The sequence below is a fragment of the Arachis ipaensis genome, chromosome B5, assembly GCF_059453495.1.
Source record: "Arachis ipaensis isolate K30076 ecotype BB chromosome B5, ASM5945349v1, whole genome shotgun sequence".
In the NCBI taxonomy this organism is placed as follows: Eukaryota; Viridiplantae; Streptophyta; class Magnoliopsida; order Fabales; family Fabaceae; genus Arachis; species Arachis ipaensis.
In genome coordinates this window covers 152,737,349-152,756,025 of record NC_142440.1, presented here as the reverse complement: position 1 = coordinate 152,756,025, position 18,677 = coordinate 152,737,349, and the positions used below count along the sequence as shown (strand labels likewise).

Below are 18,677 nucleotides of genomic sequence, written 5' to 3'. Positions count from 1 at the left end.
AATCTCTCATCATTCAATATTTTTTTTAATTCCACTTATAAAATAAATTATGATAAATTTTATTTTACCTTCTAAAATAAAATTTAAAATTTAAAAAATCCAAATCCAATAATATAGTATAAGTAGGATGGCTGCAAATATTAATATGGGGTAAGAAAAGTTTAGAAAAGATGTGAAGTGACATGTATAAATTAAATATATATAAATATAAGTAGAAATTCAGGTGAAGTTAATTTCACGTGAAGTTGAAAACTAAAAGCTGTTAAATAAAAATTCAGTCAAATCATTCAAATTATTTAACGACTCTCGACTATTAATTTTACGTGAAATTAATTACACCTTAATATTCGCCATAAATATATAGTGCTAATTTTTAATGGAAGAACAAAAACTTTGCAAAAACGAATCTAAGTCCAAATTCTCAGCTTTAAAAAAATTGACAATATTGGGCTGAGATTTAACTTTCTTGGTCATCATGATGAGTCATAGACCTAACTCTTCATAATGCCATGTCAAGGGCTACTTCCCATCCAACCCTTTCGCCTTCTAAATTTTTGGAAAAACTTGACAATATTGGGCTGAGATTTAATTTTCTCGGCCACGATGATGAGTCATAGGCCTAACTCCTTAATTATATAATGCCATTTCAAGGGCTACTTCCAATTAACAGACAGAAAAAAGGGCAACTTTCCATGCAAGAAGGCCTAACTCTTTAGATACTTTTTAATAATTTAACATAAATAATTATAAAATTAATAATAAAGGAATTCAAGAATACTAACTGTAGACAATATCTAAGATTAAGGAATTCAATAATTCTAATAGCAGTAAGAATATTAGAGAATTATCAAAATTTATTATTTTTTTATTATTAATTAATTATTAATATTTAAAAGTATCTAATATAGTATATTATTAATTAAATTATTAAACTAAAAAAATTAAATTAATAAATAAATAATAATAAAAAATAATAAATTTTAATAACTCTCTGACATTTATAAGCAGCAAACAAGAGTTCATGAACCCAACAAATATACCAATTAGCAATATAAAAAAGTTGCATAATCTATCCGATCCCCAAACTTTTCGAATGGCCATACTGTTTCTCATTCTACCAATAATCCTCCTATATAATTTCTACATGCTCCTCATCGTAGAAGATGTTGTAGAACACCTCTGTTGATAGATTGGCCAATCCTTGGCATGTTACCACAAGTCCTTAGCAACTTGTGGCATATCCATGATTTTGTAACAAATGTTTTGAGACAAAGAGGTGGCACCGGTGAATTCATGGGACCATGGTTCACCAAAATGAACTGCATGGTGACTAGTGACTCCATGAATGTTCATCACATAATGAGCAAGAGTTTTGACAACTATGTCAAGGGCGGCCCCTAGTTTCGCGAGATTTTCCAAGCTTTCGGAGACGGTATGTTGACTTCAGAATCCGAGAGATGGAAATAATTTAGGACTATGCATCATTCCTTGCTCCGGCAACAGAGTTTCGAGGCAACGGCCGAGAACACCATGCAGAAGAAAGTCCAGAATAGCTTGCTTCCGATATTTGATCAAGCATGGTTGCATGGAAATGTTTTGGATCTTCAAGATGTGTTTAGTCGATTAATGTTCGACGAGACATGCATCATGGTTTTAGGATATGATCCTAAGAGTCTCTCAATTGAATTTCCATTGGTGGAAGTTGAGAAGGCATTTGACGAAATTGAGGAGTCCATATATATTCTATAGACACATAGTGCCAAGAAGCGTTTGGAAGTTTCAAGAATGGCTTCAAATTGGTGATGTGAAGAAGATGACAAAAGCATGCAAAGTTTTTGACCAATTTCTATATTCATGCATTGCAACTAAGCACCAAGAGTTAAATGGATGCAACAAAAGTAGTGGTGATGACTTGCTTAGTGCTATGATGGTTATGGGTGAAGAAAAGGGCAAAATGGTCCATGATGATAAGTTTCTAAGAGATGCTGCATTCAATCTTTTTGTAGCCGGAAGAGATACCATAACTTCCGCTCTTACATGGTTCTTTTGGCTTGTTGCTACACACCCATTAGTCGAGGCCAAAATTCTTGAAGAAATCGAAAAAGTTAATGACGCTGGTGTCAAGAAAAAACGCAAAATTGTAGGGATGGAGGATGTGAAGAAGCTAGTTTACCTACATGGTGCTCTATGTGAAGGTTTGAGGCTATTTCCACCTGTCCCTATTAAACGTAAACAATCATTGAAACGTGACACAACACTTCCTAGTGGTCATTGTGTTAATCCAAATACAATTATTTTGTTGTTTACTTGTGCAATGGGAAGGTTTGAAGTGATTTGGGGAAAAGATTGCTTGGAGTTCAAACCAGATAGAGATGGATTTCAGAGAAAGGAGAAACAATACATGTTCCATCTTATAAGTTTTTTAGTTTTAACGCAGGTCCAAGGTCATGCATGGGAAAAGACTTATCTTTTATTCAAATGAAAATGGTGGCATCTACTATTTTGCGCAATTATCGTATGGAGGTCACTCAGATAAACACGCCTAAAACATCTTTTTTTAAAGATGTCTTTATGTTGTGTTTTAATTGATTTTGGTATAATTTATTCGGTGTTCCTCATCACATATTATTAAATTCCTCAAAAGATTTTCTTTCCAAAAACAATAAAAAACATTTAATTTGGACTAAAACAAAAAGGTAATAGATTAACTATTAGATTTTTTTTTAAAAGATTATTTACATAAAAAAATATATCACATTCATCAAAAAAAAATAAATATATATATATATATATATAACAATTAATTAATTATTTTATATATATAAGCTCTTAAAAAATTTTATAAATAAAAAAATAATTAATTTTTATTCGTATAATATATAAAATAATTACTATATTATTATTATATTATAGATTAAAATTTACTAATTTAAATTTTGTTTTTATTTTTAATATAAGTATTAAAAATAAATAATTTTTTTATAACAAGATATATTGTAATAAAATATATATAATATTAATTAGTTTTTAAAAAATTCTGAAAAGATGGTTTTTTCTAATAAAGTGTTATTAAAAAATTAACATTATAAAAATTAATTTCAACCAATATGATATAATATGATATAATAGGTTATTAAATATATTTAATACAAAATACATTGAATATAAATTTTTATTGAGTTTAAATTTTAAATAATTTTTAATTAAATTTCGAATATTTTTATTTTAAAGAGTTAGAATATTTTAACATCATTTTTTTCGTATCTTTTTAATTGAGTCTTTGATTTTTTAAATTATAAACCTTATTTATAATTAAGAGTAATGTTTTAACACCACCAATTAGTCACACATATAAAAATACAAGAACAATTCTATTGTCATAATTATAATCTAACTTTATAAGCAATACAATACAATGAAACTATATATAAGTAATATAACTAAATTTTATCTACATCTATAGTCACATTTCATAAATAATATAATTAAATTATATTTATGTTTATAATTAAAATATGAATAAAAATACAAAAAAGTATCAGGATGGTTAATTTTTTTCATTCATAATTTTTTATTATTTTTGTTGTGAAAAATTTAATTATTTTAATAATTAATTATTTTTAAAAAAAAAGATAATTGAATAACACAAAAAAGTCTTATTAAGAGTAATTTATTTATATATGATTAAAAAATAATTGAATAATTATATACGGTAAAAAATTAATATTATTAAAAAATAAAAATAAAATTTATTTTAAAATTAAAAATAAAGTTTATTTAAAAATAAAATTAAAAATCATGGTTTTTTTTCTTTTTTCCAAAATTTATCTACGAGTAATTCTATAAATATTTTATGATGAATAAAAATATTAAACTCATACTAAAATTTATTCTAATAAAATTTATTTTTATTCTACTAAACGTTAAATAAATTATTGAAAAGAATTTTGTTTCCTCCATTAAAGAAGAATGATAAACTTCCATACTTCTATTATGTTATGGCAATAATTTGGCCTGTTATTTTTTAATGTACATAATAATAATAATAATAATAATAATAATAATAATAAAACAAGTATGTCACAGTAAAAAAGAAAGCACGTCACCAAATAATTTATCATCCGAATTATATATGAATCAAATTGATAATATGAGAGCTAACACTACAAAAATCGACAACAAAGTTAGAGACTTACAAAACCTTTCTTAAGATCATAGAAAAAAAAACGTTTATATTTGTGGGATATACAAAGCAATTATCATATTATTATTATTATTATTATTATTATTATTATTATTATTATTATTATTATTATTATATGAGCAAAAAAAGTCCAACTGTATGTTTTAAAGTAAAAATTTTTTTAATATTTGATTAAATGTTCTTGTATTTAGTACTTTTTTTTGCACTTCCTCTTAGTTAAAAATATAATCATTATAATTTTTTAGTTATTATTGCTAGGGGTGTTTACAGATGGGATATGGCTGAAATTTCGATTCAATCCGCACTAAACTCATTAGATCAAATTCGATATTCGCACTTTTTATGTTTGGATCAGATATCAAATATATCCATAAAATAAAAAATATAAAAAAAAATTTATTTTTATAAAAAAAAAGTCAATAATTTTGTTTGTTTACTTTTTTAAACATATTTACTTCTATCTGATTAGAGTGTGGATCCGATTCGATCCAATCCGATCATCTTACAGATCAGATCATATTCTCAAATTACAGATCAGATACGGATAAATACTGTGGATTTATATGGATATGATCTAATTTATGAACACCCCTAACTATTACTATAGGTTCATTGTTGCAAAAGAATGTTTCTTTTATTATAAACTATTATTAGATTTTAATTACCATTAAAACAACTGAATGATCAACTTAATTACCATTATTATATCCATAGTTGTAAAAATCGAACTGGATCGGTTGGTTCGACCAAAAAACTAGTGAACCGGATTAGAACTGGATTATAGTCAAGTTCGGTTTACTCTTTGGACCGTTTAAGGAATAAAATCGGTGTGAACTGGTAAGAACCGGTGCAAACTGGTCTAACCAAACTGGTCTGCTTGAAAAAAATTTTAAAATGTCTCCACAAGGTCTCGAACCAAGAACCTTGGAGCAAAAATAACCTCTACTTGCCACTTAACCATTGCACTTCTAAGTACTATATTTGACAAATACTAATTATATAGTATACATAAATATCTAATTTAATTTAATTTTTGTTTTTTCTATTTTTAAAATTAATTATATTTTAATTATATACCATTATTAATATAAATATAAATTTCACTAAAAATTTATTAATTTACTTGATCTATTTTATTGCTAGTATTGTGATTAAGGTTATTTGTTTTGATGTTAGTGTTAAAATCTACTGATATTATAGTTAGATGATAGGCTTTGTGAATTAATTATTTTTTTATTGTGTCAAAATAAGATACTATTGTAGTATTAAAATTTTATGGTTTTTTTTATATTAGTTATTTTTAAAAGTTGAGACTTGATTCTTCATAAAATGTTAGTGAAGATATGCATTTCAAATTTTAATTTTAAGTTTTTAACTATTTTATATTTTATATTTACGTGAGACCAGTTTTATCGGTTCAACCAGTGATTTATCAGTTGAACCAATAAACCAGTGAACCAGTAGTTTGATCGGTTCGATCACTGGTTCAGTTCTGACAATTATATTTCAATCTAATTTCAAAAATTTCGATTTACTCAATTTAATAGTTATGACTCACAATTGGTTCCTAATGAAGCAACAACAAATTATGTCTCCCAATTGGTTCCTAATCAGTTCTAACAATTATGTCTCCCAACTTAATAGTTATGACTCACATTGGTTCCTAATCTTATTTTTGTCACTGTCTCACAAAATCGTTAACGACATGCTGAAATGGACTAACGACTGCTACATTATACATTCTAGCGACTATTTGATGTGACAATTGAAATTTTTTTACCTTATTTTTTATTTTCAACTAAACACTTAAAACCCTAATATGAGTCACGGATACCTAAGTTAAAAAATCAAACTAAGTAAATTGAAACTTTAAAAATCAGATTAAAGCTCGAATATAACTTCAAAACAGAACTTTAACTTATGTAGTGATTAATTTAAATGAAAATCAAATAAATCAAAATTCAACATAATTTTTATCAATGTTTTTAAATTCAAAATTTCTATACCAAAATTAACTAGGATTTTTCTTTAAATTAAAAATTTAATGAAATAGTGACTTTAATTATCTTAACCAATATCCTAATTAATTGCTTTTATGTCTTAAAAAAACCGTATATAAGAAAAAAATAATTAATTTGTCTACTTTAATAAATAGTTATTTTACTAAAATGAGAAACTATTTTTTTAAAATTTTTAAGAACTAATTAATATTATATATATTTTGTTACACTACATTTAATTATAAAAATTTTATTTATTTCTAATACTTATATTAAAAATAAAAAAAATTAAATTAGTGAATCTTAATCTATAATATAATAATAATATAGTAATTATTTTATATATTGTACGAATATAAATTAATTATTTTTTTATTTATAAAAATTTTTAAACGCTTGAGCTTGTTTTATATATATATATATATATATTTTGATGAATGTGATATATTTTTTTATGTAAATAATCTTTTAAAAAAAAAATCTAATAGTTAATCTATTACCTTTTTTGTTTTAGTCCAAATTAAATGTTTTTTATTGTTTTTGGAAAGAAAATCTTTTGAGGAATTTAATAATATGTGATGAGGAACACCGAATAAATTATACCAAAACCAATTAAAACACAACATAAAGACATCTTTAAAAAAAAGACGTTTTAGGCGTGTTTATCTGAGTATTGGCCTTATCGTATATATACAAGTGGTGGAAAATCATCCTACGTACTACCCCAGCTCATTCCACTGTGCTTTTTATGAAGCATGGCTTGAAGGTTATGATAACAAAAAGACAATTTTAATTTGATCAACGAATTTCAATATCAAATGTGATAGGATAGCAGGATTGTTATGTTTATGTATTTTGGAGAAGTGAGTAATACAATGTACCCTGTGACGGAATTGGATTCTGAAAAAAAAAAAAAACAAAAAACAAAAAAATCTAAGGTAATATGGCTATCTATTTTGTTTCAATTATATATATATATATATATATATATATATATATATATATATATATATATTATACTAAAATTGAATTTTCAAATTAATTACTATATATATTATTTAAATTATTTTTAATATATATATTTCATATTTTGATATGTATGTGTTTTATTTGAATAATTAAAAAATTAGACTAATCGCCAATGAGTAATAGCTCAAATGACATAAACTCTCCATACTCAATTAATAGTTCAGAGTACACAACTCGGACCATGCGTGAAATTCGAATCCTCCGTTTTTCTTGTTTTGGGTAATTTTTTTGATCCGATTTGTGTTTAAAAAGTTGAAAAAAATTCAGAATACACAACTCGGACCATGCGTGAAATTTGGATCCTCCGTTTTTCTTGTTTTGGGTAATTTTTTTTTTTTATATTTTGAGGGACACAACTCGCAGGGTCCGAATTCTGCTTCCTCTGATCCCACAACGAGGTGATCCTCTCCATACGCGAGTCCAACACTTCCTTTACTTCCATATTCAAATTAAAAAGCGTAAGTACGCAGGTAAAGTCAATTAATGTGATTCATGTTCAAGTGACGGCCTTCAATAAATATCAATAGTAGATTTGCTTACCAAAAAAAACAAGGATTTAATCTTTTTAAATGTATATAATAATAAACTTTTTTAATATATTAATTAGGTAAAAGAAAATATACTTTTAATAATATTTAATAATATTTTAAGATATTCTTAAAATGAGTCTTTTAAAATATATATTAACAAAACCTAAACTAAAAAATATGATAATAGATTTCTTTAAATAGTAAAAGAAAAATATTACATATACAAATAAAATACAACCAAATATTTAAATCAGTAAAAAGAAAAGAAAAGAAGGGAAAAAAACCAAAAGAACGAAAAGACGAGTTAGTTGACTAAAACCGAATTAAATTGAATAAATAATTATTTTTAATCGTAAAAAATATGCATGTTGAAAATAAAATCATCATGAAAAATTTAAATAAATTTGAGAGTAAAATATGATTTGTGTTTTTGATGTTTATATTTTTTTATTTTTAAATTTTTCTAACGCTTAATTTTATTCAATTTTATTTTTAATATTTTTAATTTATATCAAAGTTAGTATTATATATTTTTAATTTTAAAAATCAAGAATAATTTTTAATACAAATAAAAGATATTAATAACAAAATTAAATAAAATTAAACATCATGAGTATTTTAAAAAAAATCACCAACATTAAAAACAAAAACACACTTTACCCATAAGTTTGATATCCATCAAAATTTATCTCCCTCCGAATAAGAAAATAAAACGTTAATTTCATAAAAAAAAAAAAACTAATTGTAAAGACTCTTCTCCCTTTCTCCTTTTCTTTTGTTCTCTTTTTTCTTTTCATAAATTTTTTTTGATGAATTAGACAATTTCCAAGGATCGGAGCAAGTTAAATACCTCATAGTAGGGGTAGATTACTTCACAAAGTGGATCGAGGCAGAACCCTTAGCCAACGCCACTGCCCAAAGAAGCCGAAAGTTTTTATACAGAAACATTGTCACAAGATTTGGAGTCCCATATTCAATAACCACAGACAATGGCACCCAATTCACAGATACCGGCTTCAGGAAACTAGTATCCGACTTGAATATAAAACACCAGTTTACCTCTGTCGAACACCCTCAAGCCAACGGACAGGCCGAAGCCACCAATAAAGTCATATTAGCAGGGTTAAAACGACGACTACAAGATGCAAAGGGAGCTTGGGCAGAGGAGCTTCCACAAGTCCTATGGGCCTATCGAACGACGCCACATTCTACCACAAAGGAATCCCCATTTCGGTTAACATACGGAACGGAGGCAATGATTCCAGTAGAAATTGAGGAAGGATCGCACAGGGCAGTCCATTATAATGAGGGAGCAAACCCCCAACTTCAGAGGGAAGAACTCGACCTACTACCTGAGATCCAGGAAAGAGCTCGGATCAGGGAAAAGGCGCTAAAACGCCGAATGACATCCAGATATAACCAAAGGGTAGTACCAAGGAGTTTCGCTGAGAACGATCTCATCTTAATCCGAAACAACATAGGAACAACTCGACCTGGAGAAGGAAAACTGGCAGCCAATTGGAAAGGACCATACTGGGTCACAGAAGTACTCGGGAAGGGCTACTACAGAATATCCGAACTCGACGGACGGGAGCTTCCAAGGTCATGGCATGCCTGCAACCTAAGAAGGTACTACAGTTAGAAAGGGTAAAGGATCTCATCAGTGGATGCGCTCTTTTTCCTGAAAAGGTTTTTTAATGAGGCACCAGGTCGAGACCCAGACCCAACTTAAGAGGATGAGAAAAATCCCACATGTATATATTTGCATTTTTCTTTGAATAAAATATTACCTAGGTATTCTACAAAGATTTCAAGACGCATTATTCTGAAGCATTCATCGTCCGATTATAAAGCTACAGGTTGGCAAAAAGTGAAAAACAATTTCACTGCACGACCACGATAAAGACAAATCGTCCAATAAAGGTGAAAACGCGATTCACCCAAAGGACGAGCTCGATATGCCAACCACTTTCTACAAATCGGCAAAAATGAACACAGAATAATGTAAGAAGTTATCGAAAGCAATCTAAAAAGAACCTGACGAGGTCTTACGGATAGCTAATATAAATAACTTAAAGAGACTGGCCGACATCAAAAAGTCGGACCAAGTCAACCCAAGTTATCAGCGAATCCCTGGAAAGAGGTCTGATCAACCCTATTAAAGAGGAATTGCTATAACTTAGAAGAGATCGACCTAACGAAGTCGGTTTCCTACAAAAACAAGTTATAAAAGTAATCCCTGAAAGAGACCTAACAAGGGTCCAAGAAAGAGGATTACGAAATAACTTAGAAGAGATCGACCTAACGAAGTCGGTTTCCTACAAAAACAAGTTATAAAAGTAATCCCTGAAAGAGACCTAACAAGGGTCCAAGAAAGAGGATTACGAAATAACTTAGGAGAGATCGACCTAACGAAGTCGGTTTCCTACAAAAACAAGTTATAAAAGTAATCCCTGAAAGAGACCTAACAAGGGTCCAAGAAAGAGGATTACGAAATAACTTAGAAGAGATCGACCTAACGAAGTCGACCTCCTACAAAAACAAGTTATAAAAGTAATCCCTGAAAGAGACCTATATAGGGTCCAAGAAAGAGGATTACGAAATAACTTAGAAGAGATCGACCTAACGAAGTCGACCTCCTACAAAGACAAGTTATAAAAGTAATCCCTGAAAGAGACCTAACAAAGGTCCAAGAAAGAGGATTACGAAATAACTTAGAAGAAATCGACCCAACGAAGTCGATCCACTACAAAAATCCAGCAATCCCTGAAAGAGACCTCATGAAGGTCCAAGAAAGAGGATTACAAAAAGGAGTCTATCAGGGGACCAATGCAAAGAAGTCGGTTACAAAGCACTAAAAAACACACGCAAAGCAAGAAAACCCAATTTGGACCCCTACAACTACAAAGAGTCAAAAACTCAAGAAGTTCAAATTGGGAGAGTTCAACATCAGCAGGTTTTATATAAAATTATAAAGGCCTCGAAGGATCACCAACACTTACTACCCAAAGGATAGCAAGCTACTTGTCTGTTTCTAAAAGTAATAAAAGTTGCTAGGAAAGCAACTAAGAAGAGTCAAACATCTAAATAAAGAGATCAAAGGGCCAAAAAATCGGGCCATCTACACAAAAGTTATAAAAAGTTCCCACAAAACGCCCACAAGCCGGGCCAACTACAAATCAGCAGGTATCAGAAGTTTTCTCAGCACCATCAGGAGCTTTCTTCGCGGCATCAAGACCAGGGGAAGGAGGGCGAGCTTGAATCGACACCGCATCAACAGTCCCATCCTCCTGATTCAAGATCTGGCAATCCAAGTCAGGCACAGCAGGAGGAGCGGAAGAAGTCGACGCCTTGGTGGAAGACACGAGGGGAGGAACAACTTCATCATCATCACCCTCATCATCAGGGACAATTTTGCCATCTCGGACAACATTATCCAAACTGAAAAGGGTGAGATCGGCCTCAGGAGCAATGATCCGGACTTGTTCTTTCAAGTTCTCGTAAGCAGCAGTTACGCTACCAACAAGATGACCCTGGAGGTCGGCATAATCCTCCCGGGCGTTGTCCAGCTCTTCCCTCAAGCGCCTCCCCTCCCTATAGGATGTCACATAGCTTTCCTTGTGCATCATGGCTGCATCCTCAGCCAACCTCAAGGAAGCAGCCAGCGACTCAGAGCTCGCCTTCTCATTCTCGAGGTCCTTCTCCAATTTGGCCACCTTCACCTCGAGCTCCTCCTTCAACCCCTTCATCCGGTCGAACTCTCGTTTTGCCTCCTCCATAAATGCCTTAGTAGCATGAAGAGGAAGGTTCTGGGCAGTTCGATGAATCGCAGCCGCCATATAGGCCATCCTCACATGATTCTGAGCCATAAACTCCAAATGATGAAGAATGGACACATCATCCATGGAAATGGTACCATATGGCCCAATCCGTTGATCTATAAATTCAATAGCGTTGAAGTTAGGAGCATTGAGATCAAAGGGCTCGGAAGTCTTTTGCTTTTTACTTGGAGGAACAATGGGTGGAATAGCAGAAGAAGAAGGGGGATCCACCAAACGGACCCGAGGTATCGGGATCGTCTTCTTCACCCCGGGAGAGCTCGGCACGGCCGGCTTCTCACGAGGCTGAGAAGACCCCTCCCCAGCAGCCCTGGCCGCAACATTCCTGGCAGCAGTCGCCTTCTGTTCCCTTTTAAAAGCTTTCATAGACTCATTGTTTTTCATTGCCTCTGCAAATAAAATAGAAGTCAAGTTACAAATCAAACAAGTCGAAAATACAGCTACAAGCATCATAAGACAAACAGCAAAGGAAACACAAGATACCCAGTTCAGATTGAAGAAGAGAAGGGTTGGTTAGAAATTTCTTTGTGTCAAGATGGGGAGGCTGACCCCAACGCTCCTCTAAAACAGTCACAAAGGCCCGCTCAGCCTCATCCAACATGTCCCAAGAGTACCTAGAGACCCTAACATCCTTCTGCCACTCTAGGGGAAAGGCGGACTCATCATTTTCATCCAAGAAAAAGGGCCGAGATCCTTCAACAGCTCGGACCTTGAAGAAATAGTTTTTAAAATCCCGAAACGATTCGTCAAACATGGAAAAAACTTTCTTTCCTTGGGTAGAACGGAAGGAGACCCAAGCTGACTTCTTTTTCACCACACCAGGCTTAGTCAAGACAAACAAATAGAAAAAGAGAGATTGGGAAGCAGGAATACCAAAACTATTACACAACAATTGGAAGATTTTAATAAAACCCCAGGAGTTGGGGTGAAGTTGAGAAGGGGCAACATTACAAGACCATAACAGGTCGATTTCAAATGGAGTAAAGGGAAGAGTAACTCCGAGTTGACCAAAGAAAAAATCGTAAGCATAAAAGAAAGGGCGATCGTCAACAACTCGAGTCGAGAAACAGACTCTCTCGTCAGAGGAAGGAGGAACAAGCTCATAATTCTTCTCATTGCCAGAGTTACTACAGACGCTGTGAAACTGCCTAAGCTGAGAACAAAACTCAGAATCAACCAGCGAGACACACATGAGGACCATGGAATCCACCCAATCGGCCATACCCGCAGGGACCTGAGATGGCGTTGCTACGACGTTATTTCGGGAAGACATGAGGTCAAATAAAGATCCTACAAAAGAAAAGAAGAGCGGATTACTCAAAAAACATCTCGGGCACGGGTCAAAACATCTCGATGGGCGGATAAACAAAAGGAAAACCCCAAGACTAAAGCCAAAAAGTCCTGGGGCATCCTTTGGAGGCAATAACAAAGCAAGATTTCTAGGAAAAACCTACACCCCAGTATCTCTCAAAACAAGGAAAGAAGACCTAAAGCAGCAAGCATTTCGTGCATCAAAGTTAAGAAACGCAAAGTCATCAAAGCAACTATCTTTCTACAGTCTACCAGTGAAAGCACTGTTAACGTCAGCAATACCAAACAGAAAACCATCAAAAGCAGAGAAACAGCAAAGACGCAAACTTTTTCGAAATCAAGCAAAAAATCATCAGCAGAGAACAAGCACCAACATCGAACACTCCCAAAATCGTCAAAGGAGCAACCTTTTTCAGAGTCAAACAGAGGCATCATTCCAAAGCTTCAAATACAAAAGCATTCACAAAACATGCAAAGTTCTTAAAGTATCAAGAAACAGAGGGAGAAACTACAAGACACACAATGATCAGCAAAAAAGACAGAAAAACCCAAACTTTCTCAAAATAGACACAAAAAATGGCATAGAGAAAGATAGAAAGAAAAATCGAACCTGGAGAAATAGAAGAAAGACCGTAAAAGAAAGCCGAAGAGCAGAAGCAAAACCACCCCCCTCGAAGCAGAAATTACGAAGATAGAAGGAGAAATCTGGAAATCGCCCCTTTCCCACAGAAAGCAGTAACAGAACAGGCGTTGCAGGAGAAATTGCGAAAGAAACAGAAAATGAGATAGTAAAGGGAGAAGTTACGAAGAGGAGCGAAGAAGAGAAACCGTTTTTGATTAAGAATTTCAAAATAAAAAGAGAGAACGAGGGCAATTAATAACCAATTAATGAAGGCATTAAACCCTCTCACGTTCCCAAGAACAAAGCGCTGGTATAAAAGTGCACGTTTTTAGAGGAAAACGTTCTACATTCAAAAGCTCTACGTAGAAAGGAATCGACAAAAGTGCTCGAGTTCGGCTTCGCTGTAAAGAAGTTCGAAGTCAAGAAACTCGACTTCAAAGCAGAAGACCGAGCTCAAGCAGGGGCACTGTTCATACCCAGGGTCGAGCTATCCGACCTGGGATGATCGACGACAAAGCGACCGACCTCTTCAGGTCAAGCGGATCGACTTCTTCTTAAAGAACTCGGCCAAGTTAACAGGAAAGCCCATAAAAGGGCCCAAGTAGAGGAACATGACCCAAGTCCAAAGGCCGTCCAAGCCTGTAAGAGATAAGGGCGGTTCCCTTGAAGATAAGCTGACCTCAACTCAAAGATAAAGATAAGATAAGATAACTAACTTATCTTATCTAGAAAGGTCAATCTACAACTACTATAAATACACTGGAGCACCCAGGTATAACTCATACTCTGATTCTACATAAAACCTGTTTAATACCCATGCTAACTTAAGCATCGGAGTCTCTTGCAGGTACCCCCCACCCTTCGGTGATAAAGGATCAGCAGCACAACCAGTCCAACAAGTCGGACGCACCGGCTCCGGTCACCATTCACGAACCGGACACCTCAGGTCCCGACTAGCACATAAGATATCGACCAAGATCGACCTACAAATTCAGGTAACCCTCGGAACAGGTATCAATACTCGGGAGTGGATAAAGGTCTTTGGGACATGCCTTATTTAAGTCGGTGTAGTCAACACACATCCTCCATTTACCGTTTTGCTTCTTAACTAGCACTACATTTGCTAGCCATGTTGGATATTTAACTTCTCTAATGAAGCCGGCTTCTAGGAGTGCCTGTACTTGCTCTTCCACTACTAGGGCTCGTTTCGGGCCGAGCTTGCGCCTTCTCTGTTGTACAAGTCGGGATCCCGGATGTACCGAGAGCTTGTGGGACATGAGCTCGGGGTCTATCCCGGGCATGTCGGAAGCTTTCCAGGCGAAGAGGTCAGAATTGTCTCTTAGGAGCTTAGTCAACCCTTGCTTCAGGGTTTCCCCTAGGTTGGCTCCTATGTTGGTATTCTTCCCTTCCTCTTCGCCGACCTGTATTTCTTCAGTTTTTCTTCCTGGCTGTGGTCGTAGCTCTTCTTTGGCCCTTGCACCACCGAGCTCTATGGTGTGAACCTCTTTGCCTTTTCCCCTCAGGTTCAGGCTTTCATTGTAGCACTTTCTTGCCAACTTCTGGTCTCCCTGCACCGTTGCTATTCCCGCAGGTGTCGGAAATTTCATGCAGAGATGGGGGGTAGACACCACCGCTCCGAGTCGATTTAGGGTAGCTTTGCCGATTAGGGCATTATATGCTGACCCTACGTTGATGACTATAAAGTCTATGCTCAGAGTTTTGGATTTTTTCCCGTTTCCGAAGGTAGTGTGGAGGGGTAGAAATCCTAGTGATTTTATTGGCGTGTCGCCTAGCCCGTACAAGGTGTCGGGGTAGGCTCCTAACTCCTTTTCATCCAACCCTAGTTTGTCAAACGCAGGTTTGAAAAGGATGTCTGCCGAACTTCCTTGATCTACTAGGGTTCTGTGGAGATAGGCATTGGCTAGGATCATGGTTATTACCACTGGATCGTCGTGTCCAGGGATTACTCCTTGCCCATCTTCCTTTGTAAATGAGATGGTAGGGAGGTCGGATGATTCATTTCCGACTTGGTAGACTCGCTTGAGGTGTCTTTTGCGAGCGGACTTGGTGAGTCCCCCTCCCGCGAATCCGCCTGAGATCATATGTATATGTCTCTTCGGAGTCTGCGGTGGTGGGTCTCTTCTATCTGTGTCCTCTCGCTTTCTCTTCCCATGATTATCCGACCTTTCTATGAGATATCTGTCAAGTCGGCCTTCTCTGGCCAACTTTTCTCTCACATTTTTAAGGTCGTAACAATCGTTTGTTGAGTGACCATATATTTTATGGTACTCGCAATAGTCGCTGCGACTCCCCCTTTTTTTATTTTTAATGGGCCTGGGAGGTGGCAGCCTTTCAGTATTGCAGATCTCTCTGTATACGTCCACTATGAAAACCTTTAGAGGAGTATAAGAGTGATATTTTCTAGGTCTGTCGGGACCGAGGTCTTCTTTCTTCTTGGGCTCCCTCTCCCTCTCTTTTATCGAGGGAAGGTGCCCAGGTCGCCAACTCGACTCTCTCAGTCTGGCATTTTCCTCCATGTTGATGTACTTTTCAGCTCGTTTCTGTACATCACTTAAGGAGGTGGGGTGTCTTTTTGATATGGATTGTGAGAAGAGACCTTCTCTAAGCCCGTTGACCAGCCCCATGATAACTGCCTTAGTGGGCAAGTCTTGAATCTCTAAGCATGCCTTGTTGAACCTTTTCATATAATCTCGTAGAGGTTCTCCGACCTCTTGCTTTATTCCCAGGAGGCTCGGTGCATGCTTTACTTTATCTTTCTGAATGGAGAACCTCATTAGAAACTTCCTCGAGAGGTCCTCGAAGCTGGTGACCGACCTTGGAGGGAGGCTATCAAACCACTTCATCGCTGCTTTCGATAAGGTGGTCGCGAAAGCTTTGCAGCGCGTCGCGTCAGAAGCATCAGCCAGATACATCCGACTTTTAAAGTTGCTTAAATGATGCTTCGGATTGGTGGTTCCGTCATAGAGGTCCATATCGGGGCTTTTAAAGTTTCTTGGAACTTTTGCCCTCATTATGTCCTCACAAAAAGGGTCCTCCCCTCCTGGGGACGACTCTTCTCGATCGTCACGGGAGTTCCGACCTTTGAGGGAGGATTCTAACTTTAAGAGTTTTTTCTCTAACTCTTTTCGTCGATCCATCTCCTCTCTTAGGTGCTTTTCTATCTCCCTTTGTCGCTCCCGTTCCTGTTCCAGCTGTTCCAAGCGACTTTGGTGGACATGGACTAACCCCATTAGTTCAGTTGCGTGGGGTGGTCCATCCTTTTTTGATTCACGCCCCTCTGAGGAATTTGTCTTCGGATTTTTAAATCTGGAGGTTCCTTCCCTGTGTTGGTCGTTGGTTTCCTGGTGGAGGGTCAGGTCTGCGTCGTTGTTTCCGGTATCCAGATTCTCTTGTTCGGAATCCGACGCCACGTGACCATCTTCAGGGGATACATCCGCCATTACTAGCTGATCTCTCGGGTCCCCGGCAACGGCGCCAATGTTACGATGGGTAACCGGAGATTATTGGGTTGGATTAGTTTAGCTGGCCCAATCGTCGGAATGAGGAAGTATCCAAGCGGATTGATGATCCAAGGCCCCCGTCCGACTTCGGTATGAGAAAATCGGGGGTGGCGCCTGCAAAGACACTCCGATGCCAAAGTCGGCAAAGGGAGCAAAACATGTCTAGAGAGTATTGGGACTTCTGAGATACCTGAGAAGTGTCAGTGTATTTATAGTGGTGAACCCATAACCATCGTTGGTGTAGTTCCGTTATTTATGGTGGATAACCGCTCCTTTATCTTAGGGAGGTTGAGATATGGCTCCAGGAAGTGGGTAGAGAGATTTTAGGGGTAGTTACTCATTTGAATGGGTGTTTATCTGCCAGCTAATCTTCGTCCCGACTTCTTTAGAGCAAGTCGTGGTAGGGACCGACTTCGTAGGGCGAAGGTCGATGTAGGGCGAGGCTCAATCCTTTGGATTGGGCCTTTCGTTTGGACCTGGGCCTTATCATTGGGTCAGGGTATGAACAATATATATATATATATATATATGGTGAATGCTATCCAACCCCCTCTAAAATAACATGTAAATTATCCTTCATTATGTGTCACATTGTAATTGGTCCTTACTTAATCAGTTGGGTTATTTTATAATTTATTATCATTTTAAATAAAGTTAGAAAATGGGAGTACTCTCACGCAATCTCCATTTCTTCATCCCTTACGACGTGGTTGAATTTCCGTCATCAGTAACTTTGCCGTCCTATTTAATATAGCTAGCGCCGACGTCCTCGCTATCTCCTATCCTCTCACTCGATCCCTCCTTCTGCCGTGGATCACTCTTTACTAACATAAGTAATGTTTAGTTTAGTTATTACATTTTTTCACTAAAACAAATCTTTATTTAATTACACGATAGAACAGAATGTAAAATATAATATAATATAATAACTCTATTTAGAGTACTTAAAAGTATAATTAAAATCAGAAAAAACATATCTTTTATCGTACATAAATTATTTTAAAAAAATAAATTGTTAAAATTAATAACACAAGTTTAAAATGATAAAATCTAACTTTCTTACAAGTATTTTTTATAGTATTTTTATTTTTTTAATTTTTAATTTATTCGTATTTTATTATTTAATTAATGATTAAATAAATTATTTTTATGAGAAATTATTTTTTTGTATTATCTTAAAGAAGAGACCAATATAACAGTTTAAAAAATAATGTAAAAATAATTTTTAAATAAAAATAGATAATATTAAAATTTTTAAATACAAAAGTAAATTATACAGATAGATTATAGATATTTAAGAGATAAATATGAAATACATGCCTAAAATAAATAAAACAGACAAAAATAATTCTCTATTTCTCAAGAGTACTCCCATTTTGTCTATTTTATTTATTTTAGGTATGTATTTCATATTTATCTCTTAAATATTTATACAATTTATTTTTTAAACTGCTATATTGGTCTCTTCTCTAATATAATACAAAAAATAATTTTTCATAAAAATAATTTATTTAATTATTAATTAAATAATAAAATACTAATAAATTAAAAATTAAAAAAAATACTATAAAAAATACGGTAAAACAGTTGAATTTTATCATTTTAAATTTTTGTTATTAAT

The 18,677-nt window shown here is 34.4% G+C and overlaps 1 pseudogene; it reads left to right on the top strand.

Moving 5' to 3' along the window:
* The first annotated feature begins 1,143 nt into the window (after positions 1 to 1,143).
* Positions 1,144 to 6,997, top strand: LOC148566254 (alkane hydroxylase MAH1 pseudogene; annotated as a pseudogene).
* Positions 6,998 to 18,677: the final 11,680 nt, after the last annotated feature.